The 9,316-nt window shown below is 41.8% G+C and overlaps 1 pseudogene; it reads right to left on the bottom strand.

Annotated features, from left to right (window-relative positions):
• Positions 1 to 499: 499 nt before the first annotated feature.
• On the bottom strand, positions 500 to 2,911 carry LOC126602104 (uncharacterized; annotated as a pseudogene).
• Positions 2,912 to 9,316: the final 6,405 nt, after the last annotated feature.

Raw genomic sequence — 9,316 nt, 5'->3', positions numbered from 1 at the left:
CGCCCTGGCTCCTACAAGCTCAGAAGCTCCGACGGCAAGACCCTTGGCCATCCATGGAATGCTGACCACTTGAAGTACTATTACAAATAGACTCACATTGTACAAGTGTTAAGCTACAGCCGTTCGGCATCCTATGTAACAAAGATCATTTGGTATGAATTCAATAAAGAGGTGATTTAGCCAACTCGGCCCTAAACTCTTTTACATTCTGAGCAATGAAACACTCAAGTGTTGAAGCTTCAACGCAAATGTTTCCAATACAAAATAAAATCTAAGTATGTGTCAACAAGACTATACAAAGGATCTATGCAAACATAGCCAAACATTCATCAATGATAAGGCAAACACTTGAAGCTTGATAATGTAAACACTTGAAGCTTGATAATGCAAACACTCATAAACATGCTAAAAGAAAAAAACTCTCAGGCTTATAACATGGCACATGCCATACAAACAACAAACTGGTGCATGTAGAGTACATGCAGAAAGTGAAGCACTTCTAGTCATCCTCATCTGAGGTTGAACCCCTGATCATATCATTCTGAGTCCTACCGCCATTTTCTACATCTCCAAACTCATCATCCCCCTGATGACTCTGCTCATCAGCACCAGCCTCATCGCTAGACTCATCTGCACTGCTAGAATAAACTGCAAGGTCGAAGGTTTCACCTTTTCGATGATGCTCATCTATTTCTTCACGGTATTTTTGAAGAACGTTTCCATCATCATAACGATCAAGGACAGCCATCCACTTCCTTTTTTCAAAGTGAACTTCCCGGGTACAGCGAGGTCTAAGGACATGAAGAAAGGCCTGGGAACCCAAGAACTCATTCACAGCAGCTTCCTTCTCAGTCGGGATACTACTCTTCAGCTCAGAAACCTCAACCAAGGCACTATTCAACTCCCCTTTAACCTTGGAAACCTCGAGCATAGTTGTCTCCAACTGTTTCTTAGTCGCCTCCAACTGTACCTTGAGTCTCAAGTTCTCACCATTCCGCCTCTTCAAACTCTCAAAATGTTGATCCTTGACTTGGATGGCCTCAGCTAAAGCTTTGCTCGTCTTCCTGGCATCATTCACAAGCTGCTTATTCTCTTTCAATTTCACCTTGCACCGCTCAACCTCTCGCAGTCTGTCGTGATACTCAGCCATGACCTGCATGACAAGACGATCATCGCTACCAAAATAATGCTAATAAAGAGGAGAAAACAAGGAAATGACAAAGTAACACTCACATATGAAGACATTTTCAACATCCGGTCGCAATCCGATTCATCTTTAGCTAAAGGCTCTCCGAGCTCATCGAAAGTGAATCGACGCCCTGCCAGGCAATTGTTGATATACCCAAAGTCCTTTGGCCGCATGGCAACCTTCAAATCCTTCCAAGGGATACTGCCAACCTCTTCCTTATCTTTACCCTCGCTGCTAGAATTAGGATCACCTTTCTGCCCAATGTGCTCCCTAACTGGAGGAAAGATAGGATTGATAGTAGGAAGAGGAGGCAGCAATCGCCTATCTTCCCCGACAACTATGGCAGCAGCACATCCAATAGCCTCAGCTTCAGCTTTCTTCGAGGCAGCAACCTTGAGGACTTCTTCTCGAGACTTAGTTTTAATGATTGGTCTCACTCGGTGCTTGCGAGCTTCCTTGTGAAACAGGATGTCTTCTGAAGGAACTAACATGGGCACTCTCCTTTTCTTGGTGCTAGTCTCTACTTTCTTGCCCACATTCTCCACTGAACAAGGAAAATCAAAGTAAGGAATACCACATTATATATCTATATAAAAAAAAAGAAAAAAAAACAAAAGGGAGGGAAGAACAAGGATCAAGTGAAGGATACAACTTACTCGCTCGTCTTTGGCACTCGGAAACTAAGGGCTGGAAACCGTACTTTCGAAACAAGGGTCGTAGCTTACCTAAGTATCTATCTTCTTTAGGCACCCTCAGCACTTTCTCTACATCAGCTAGCTCCTGTCCGGAGAGTTTGATGGTGCCTTGTGTCACTACATGAAAAAAAATCTTAGAAGCAAGAGAAAATCACAACAATAGCAAATAATGAGAAAATGGATACATTACAACCTACAGTCTAGAAGTGAGTAGGAACACGTCGCTCAGGCGTGACACCCTTAGCATGCTCCCAATCATTATAAAGAAAGCACCAACGTTTCTTCCATGTGCAGTACGCCTTTCTCTTATCAAAGACAACATGCTCTCTCTCGCTCCGACATGCACATTCGTCATAACCAGTACATGCTTTCACCGAGCGCATCTTATAACAGTAGCGCCACTGATGGAAGGAAGGCTCACCTAATCCACACTCCATCCAAATAATATAAACCCGATCAAGGTATCCCAGAAACCACGGTTGAGTTGCCCAGGTGCATAACCAATAAAAGACAACATCTGTTGCAACCACGGATGCAAAGGTAAATTTACCCCCAAGGTCACTAATGTTTGGGTATAGAACATAACATGACCCTTGGGCGGCTCAGAAGGCAATTCTTCATAACGCACCAAACGTATTCCTACACTACGGGGGATACTACATGATCGCCTTAGGGCCTCAAGCTGCTTTTCGCTATCTAACAAGTTATTTTCTAAATGGTCCGCTGTGAACTCAGAGCGAAATATGGGTATGGCGTCACAAACAACCCCCTCACCCACTAGTATGGAGGAAGAACCAATATTGGCTAAGGTTTGACAATTGTGAGGATCAGAACGAAATATGGGTATGGCGTCACAAACAACCCCCTCACCCACTAGCATGGAGGAAGAACCAATATTGGCTAAGGTTTGACAATTGTGAGGATCATCCAACGTTTCTTTCGTACCAGACTCTAACAAAGGCCATGAAGACCCTGACATGGCAGGCTCAAACCTAGAGCTAGAGCTAGGGGAGCCCTCATCACTAAGACTTCCAGACTCCGACATCTACAACAAACAGAAACAAACTCTATCACTACATGAAAGATCAAAACAAAAGGAAGCTCATAGGGCATGAAGAAAAGCTCAAGAAAAGCTCAACCAATTCATTATGTTCTTAACAAAATACATGAACACTCAAACAATTCAACAAGAATGAAAACATCCGATCTAGTGGAGAAGACTACCAACCTGAAGATGGTACAACAAAGCAATGCCAGAATCCCTCTCAAGTAAAGAGCACTCTGTCTTCAAAAATCACTACAAGATGAGCAAATGAAGGTAAGGTAATGAATGGAAACTTACTCTTCTCATATATAGTTCAACATTGCTATTGACATTCAAAATTCAAATTCAAACCATGAGAACGCCTCACATAAAAAATCTTCAAACTTCTAACACTAGGGAGTTCCAAATTTCAAATGTTTCAGTTCCCTCATTCAAAAAAAAAAAGGGAAGGGGGAACACAACAGCTTCATCAATGGGATTCAACTATCAATCTCAAAAACTTTGCACTATCTTCATCAAGATAGTGCGAAACACAATCAATTTATGGTGCCAACAAAAGCTTCATCAATGGAGGACAAATATCAATCTCAAAAGCTTCGCACTATCTTCATCAAGATAGTGTGAAGCAAAATCAATTTATGGTGCCAACAAAAGTTTCACCTATAAAGCTTCAACCCCAAAGCTTCACCTATAAAGCTTTAACACCAAAAGCTTCACCTATAAAGCTTCAACCCTTCAACACCAAAGCTTCACCTATAAAGCTTCAACACCAAAGCTTCACCTATCAAGCTTCAACCCCAAAGCTTCACCTACAATACAAAATTTCAACACCAAAACATATAAAAGCTTCACACACTCTTCATCAAGATAGTGCGAAGCTAATTCAAGTTTTGTGTCCTAAAAATAGCTTCAACTAGTCACGCTATATACCCAAGCAAAAATCTATAGTCAATAAACCTTACCTATTAAACTATTTTCCAAACACAAAACCTTGTGGAAAATAAACAAATTTTGTTCACAAACCCAAGATTCCCTTGAACCTGTACAAAAACACGGGTCAACATAAACATTTGTTTTGTTCTACACCCACAACATCCCTGTCATAAACAAACAGGCAATTATGTATATGTTTCCAAACATATTATAGTAAATCAAACAACAAGCCAAAGTCCCAAGTTTAACAATGGACAAAAGTACAAGCAATTCACCAGTAAGGAAGGTGCTACAAAAACATGAATCCCCCAAACTAAAATCCAACCCAAGCAGCCTTTTTCTCCCTCTCCCTCTTCCGCCTCTTTCCATCTATCAAATTTCTGCAACTCCTGCTCTTCCTCAGTGGAGCTGAATTTTGGACATCTTATAGTTCTTGAGCAGATGAACAACTTTCACGAAGGAAATGTTTCTATTTGAGCGACGGAAGTTAGAGTGTTGAAGCTCCAAACATGACGGTCAGATTTTTGCAGGCTTCAAAACTGCCGTAGTGTTTCGAAGATCTGGAAATATTCAACCGTTAGTTTGTTCTGAATTTTTGATATGCTATGCAAGAGATGATGCGGAACAACTTCTATGAAGAAAGTATGTTGATCTGAACAAGAGAAAATGGAGTTTCGAAGCTCACAACAAGTCTGACAGGTTGACAGAAAAATGATGAACAGTTACTCATCAGACCTGAATTTCTGGATTTTTACTTCTCTGATGGATCTCAAATTTGGATATGTTGTAGTTCACAAGGTGAGGAACAACTTCGATGAAGAAAGTATGTTGAGCTGAACAAGAGAAAATGAAGTTTCGAAGCTCACAACAAGTCTGACGGGTTAACAGAAAATTGATGAACAGTTACTCATCATACCTGAATGTCTGGAGTTGTACTACTCCGATGGATCTCAAATTTGGATATGTTGTAGTTCAGAAGATAAGGAACAACTTTCATGAAGACAACTTTGCGATCTGAGCTATATAGAATGGTGTTATATTGCAGCGACTCAGGCTGATTAGTGGAAACGAAAAGCAATTCCACCAAAAAAAAAAAAAAAGTAAACAGCAACAAGGGCAAGCTCCCATACACCAAAGAAAAGACGAAAAAGAAGAATAACACAGAAAAGGGAGCTGGGTAGGACACAGGGTGCTCATCAAAAAGAGAGAAAGCTACTAATTGCACTTGATCTTGTCTAGTCAGCAGCATGCAGCATCAAACACACAAAAGTTGGAAATATTTTTAGATAAGGCATATACGAAGGTGTGACATCAAAACAAGGCTTCGTTACTTTGACAAATTAGTAACAAGCAAGACACCTCATTCGGCAACTCTCCTCGCCTGAAGACTTGGGGGACTCCCACCATATGTTACTGCACCTTGATACTTAGAAGTCTCACAACCACTCAATGACTTGAATTTTTCAAGTCTCCAACCAAGAAGTTTTCCTCACTCGGGAAATTAAGGGAACACTACATCAAACTACATGCTTCACTCACAAAGCTTCAACAATACAAGTTTCAACAAAAGAAAAAATTCAGAGAACTTTCTGAAGAAGGCTTTGGTGTATTTAACACAATACGTTGAAACGAAGCAAAACTTATTTATTAATATTTCCGATAAGCTACAAATATGTACATATACATGAGTCAAAATAAACAAACAAGAGGGAGCCTTCACAAAGGTTGCTTAGGGGAAGTCTCAGCAGTCGGTAGAGCCCCAGAAGGAGAAAGCACCGGATGGTGGTTATCCGGAGCCTCAGTACTGGACAGAACCCCAGAAGGAGGAGGCATTGGAGGTTGATCATTTGGAGCTTCATTATGCGGTACAGCCCTAGAAGACGAAGGCAATAAATGCCTTTGGAACAAACCCACAAACCTTTGATGATCAAGTAAAGCTTGACCATCAGATTCCTGCATCTGGTCAAGCTTCCTCTTCATGTTTGTAGCATAGTCATGCGCGAGCCTGTGCAACTGTTTATTCTCATGCTTGAGCCCTCTAATCTCCTGTTTGAGACTTATCACTTCAGCAGCCAATGATTCAACTTGGCGGGTTCTAGCAAATAGGCGTTGGGCCATATTAGACACAGAACTTGCACACTGAACACTAAGAGCCAGAGAATCCTTAACAGCCAACTCATTAGACCGTTTGGAAAGTAGTCTGTTATCTTTGGGAGTGAGAAGGTTCCTGGCCACCACTGCAGCGGTCATATCATTTTTCATCACAGAATCCCCAACGGTAAGAGGACCAATAGGGGATATGAAGGATGGGCGCCATATGTTGTCTAGAGAAGGCGTGGCTGCCTCTTCTCCAAGGTTCAAGTCAAAACGACGGTCGGAAGGGCCAGACATTTTCAAAGGTGTTGAAGAGAGAAGAGGTCAGACAAATCAAGATCTTAGAAGTGCAAGAAGGGAGCTTCTACTGGTGGAGATTCAAGTGTGCTGTGGAACTTAATGCCAGCCTCTATAAAAATCTGCACTCGACGGAGCTTCAGAAATCGAAGAGGCGTTTGCTTTCTCAAAAGCTGGGCTGCTCAGAGACCACGAGGGCTGATCTCAGAAATCGAAGAGGCACCTGCTTTTTCAACCTCGTCAGCACCTGTCACATGCACACTCAGCTTTGTGGAAATTACGGGCAATCTTTCGAAAATTTCTGGTGAAGTAGAAAGCACGTGAATCTTACTATTCAATCACCACTCTCTACACGCAACATCAATTCCTCAGGTACCATATATAACTTTGCCAAAGATCTTTAACAAAGTTTAGGCACGAGAATTTCGAAGTTCCAGCTACCCTACTATTACCCACAAGGGTAAAGGAACAGCACCACTGCTTGACAACTGGAAAGTTCCTATATGTGTCGACCTCCGTGTTCCGTGGCAAGACAGACTGGCAAGAACGTCCAACCTTTACTCACATTCGAGAAAAGACTCCCAACATAATTACTTTCTTAAAAGCTGAAGCGGCACCACTTTCCGAATCTCGAGAGCCAGATCCCCGACGGGATTGCTTTTTTAAAAACCGAAGAGGCACAGCTCTCAGAACTTCGAGAGCCAGATTTCCTTAGATAAAGCTTGTCTGTAATCTTCACACGCAACATCAGCTTTCCAGATACCACATACCACTTTTTCAAAGTGCTCTGACAAAGTTAAAACACGTGAAGCTGGCAGCTCCCACTACATTACTGTGACCAAGAAGGGTAAAGGAATAGCATTACTACTTGCTATTGGGAAATTCCTATATATGTCGACATCCCTCCTCCACGGACAGGCAAACCTGCAAAAATGCTTAACCCTTTCTCGCATTCGAGAAGGCACCCTCAACATAACCTCTCGAAATACTCAGCTTTATTCCCCCCCCCCCCCCGATAATACCTCAGCAAATAAGCCACACCAAGAACAAGAGTATCTCATATCATCAAGGTCAAAAGCAAGAGTATCCCATATCATGCTTTCTCCCTATTCTTGTCTTTGTCCTTGTCCACACCTGCAGGACAAGGAGAAAGAGAGCAGTCAGTCGGAACCTGAAATCAAACATCCAATCTGGAACTGACTGTCTGGGACCTTTGCCTGGTTGCTTACTTAGCATTGCTCTCGAGTACTCATCCTCAATTGCTGTCAAGGTCATGAATTCTTCCGGTAAATACCTCATGACAGTTGATCAGATATTGGCTCTTTACACTGAAGCTGCCAAGCGTAGATGAGTCACTATGAAGGAATGTTCTGAAGGACCATTTAAATGCAAAGGTTGCACACCACTTCTGCCATGCAAAAGATTGAAGCAGAAGGTTCAACGATGAGCTGAAACAGATCACTACACCACGACACCTTTCCATACCACATTTACTATTCTGTCAACAGCAAGAGTATCCCATATCATCAGGGTTAATCATACTCTAGATTTGATGGACTTGTTTTGACCCTCAAATTCTTGAGTCGACTCACTAAGGCGTCGTGAACTGCACGTGTCGATTCACCACTCTTGAATCAAATCCTTAAAGATCAAGCCACCAACGGTCCTTGAAGATATCACAAACCCGATTAAAGATCAAGTGTCCACCACCCTGAATCAAATCCAGCCTAGTTCAAGAATAAGCCTGTGAAAAGTTACTTCTCCATTTGCTTCTCCTTATCCTTGGTGCTATTTACGACACAAGGAGAAGGAGAATAATCAACAGGAAGCCGAAATCGAACCTCTGATCTAGGTTACTTGCTTGGAAGTCTGATCGCTTACCTTGTCTGTTAACTCCTTCGACAAATCTCCTAGCACGGTGACTTGGGGGACTCCTACTATAGGGTTTGTATCGCACTTGACCAAGCCCGAAACTACAAGTAAGCTTCAAGTGAAATTGATACATTACCTTGTGCATCTTCATCGGTTAAAGATACCACCCCTGGATGGAGGAAAAGTACTTCCAGAGAAGATGCCACATCTACATATGAGACAAATAAGGCACGTGAAAATGATACCACACTTCGGTACTTAGAAGTTTCGTGATTACGCAGTGGCTTGGCTCTTGCAAGTCCCCAACCGAGGAGCTTCCCTCATTCGGGAACTTAAGGGAGCACTGTTTGTACCATACTTGACCAATCCCGAAACTACTGAGCACCGGTCAACGTTATACCGTCAAGGACCCAGAAGAGCTTCCCTTCAACCAGGAGGCCAATCACAATGCAACACGTGTCGACATCAGAAACCGATCACAGCGCGACATGTGTCAACATCAGTAGCCAATCACAACACGACACGTGTCAATGTCAGAACAAAACTAGAAACTCTCTTCTATAAATAGGGATCATTCTCCCACAATAATCTCTAATGTCATTTTGTACTAAACTATTCACTAGAACTCACAAAAGGAGAGCTTGAACCTATGTATTTGTGTAAACCCTTCACAATTAATGAGAACTCCTCTACTCCGTGGACGTAGCCAATCTGGGTGAACCACGTATATCTTGTGTTTGCTTCTCTGTCTCTATTCATTTACATACTTATCCTCACTAGTGACCGAAGTAACCAAGCAAAGGTCAGAAAACCTGACACTTTCTGTTGTACCAAAGTCCTCACTGATTTTGTGCATCAACAAAACTGAACATTGACTATTTCTTAAACTAAACAATGGTACTACCACTATTTCATAAACTAAACACATACTATTTCTATAACGATTTAGGTTCATGATACAAACAATAAATTCTAAAGTACAACGAAAAGGTGTCTTTAGTTTGCCTGTAAGCAATGTAGTTCGCCACTTCAATCAAAAGAGCAATTTTTGCTTACACGTATAAAGAGCATGGAAGATGCTTCGGGAATTAACATATTTGTCACTCATAATGCACCCTCAGCTAAATAATTAGGTATTATTTATGTACAAATATGAATAGTATTTAGAACAACACATATGCAATGAAATGT

The sequence above is a fragment of the Malus sylvestris genome, chromosome 15 (genome assembly GCF_916048215.2).
Source record: "Malus sylvestris chromosome 15, drMalSylv7.2, whole genome shotgun sequence".
In the NCBI taxonomy this organism is placed as follows: domain Eukaryota; kingdom Viridiplantae; phylum Streptophyta; class Magnoliopsida; order Rosales; family Rosaceae; genus Malus; species Malus sylvestris.
Note: the sequence above shows the minus strand (reverse complement) of the source record. Positions and strands in the feature narration are given on the sequence as shown.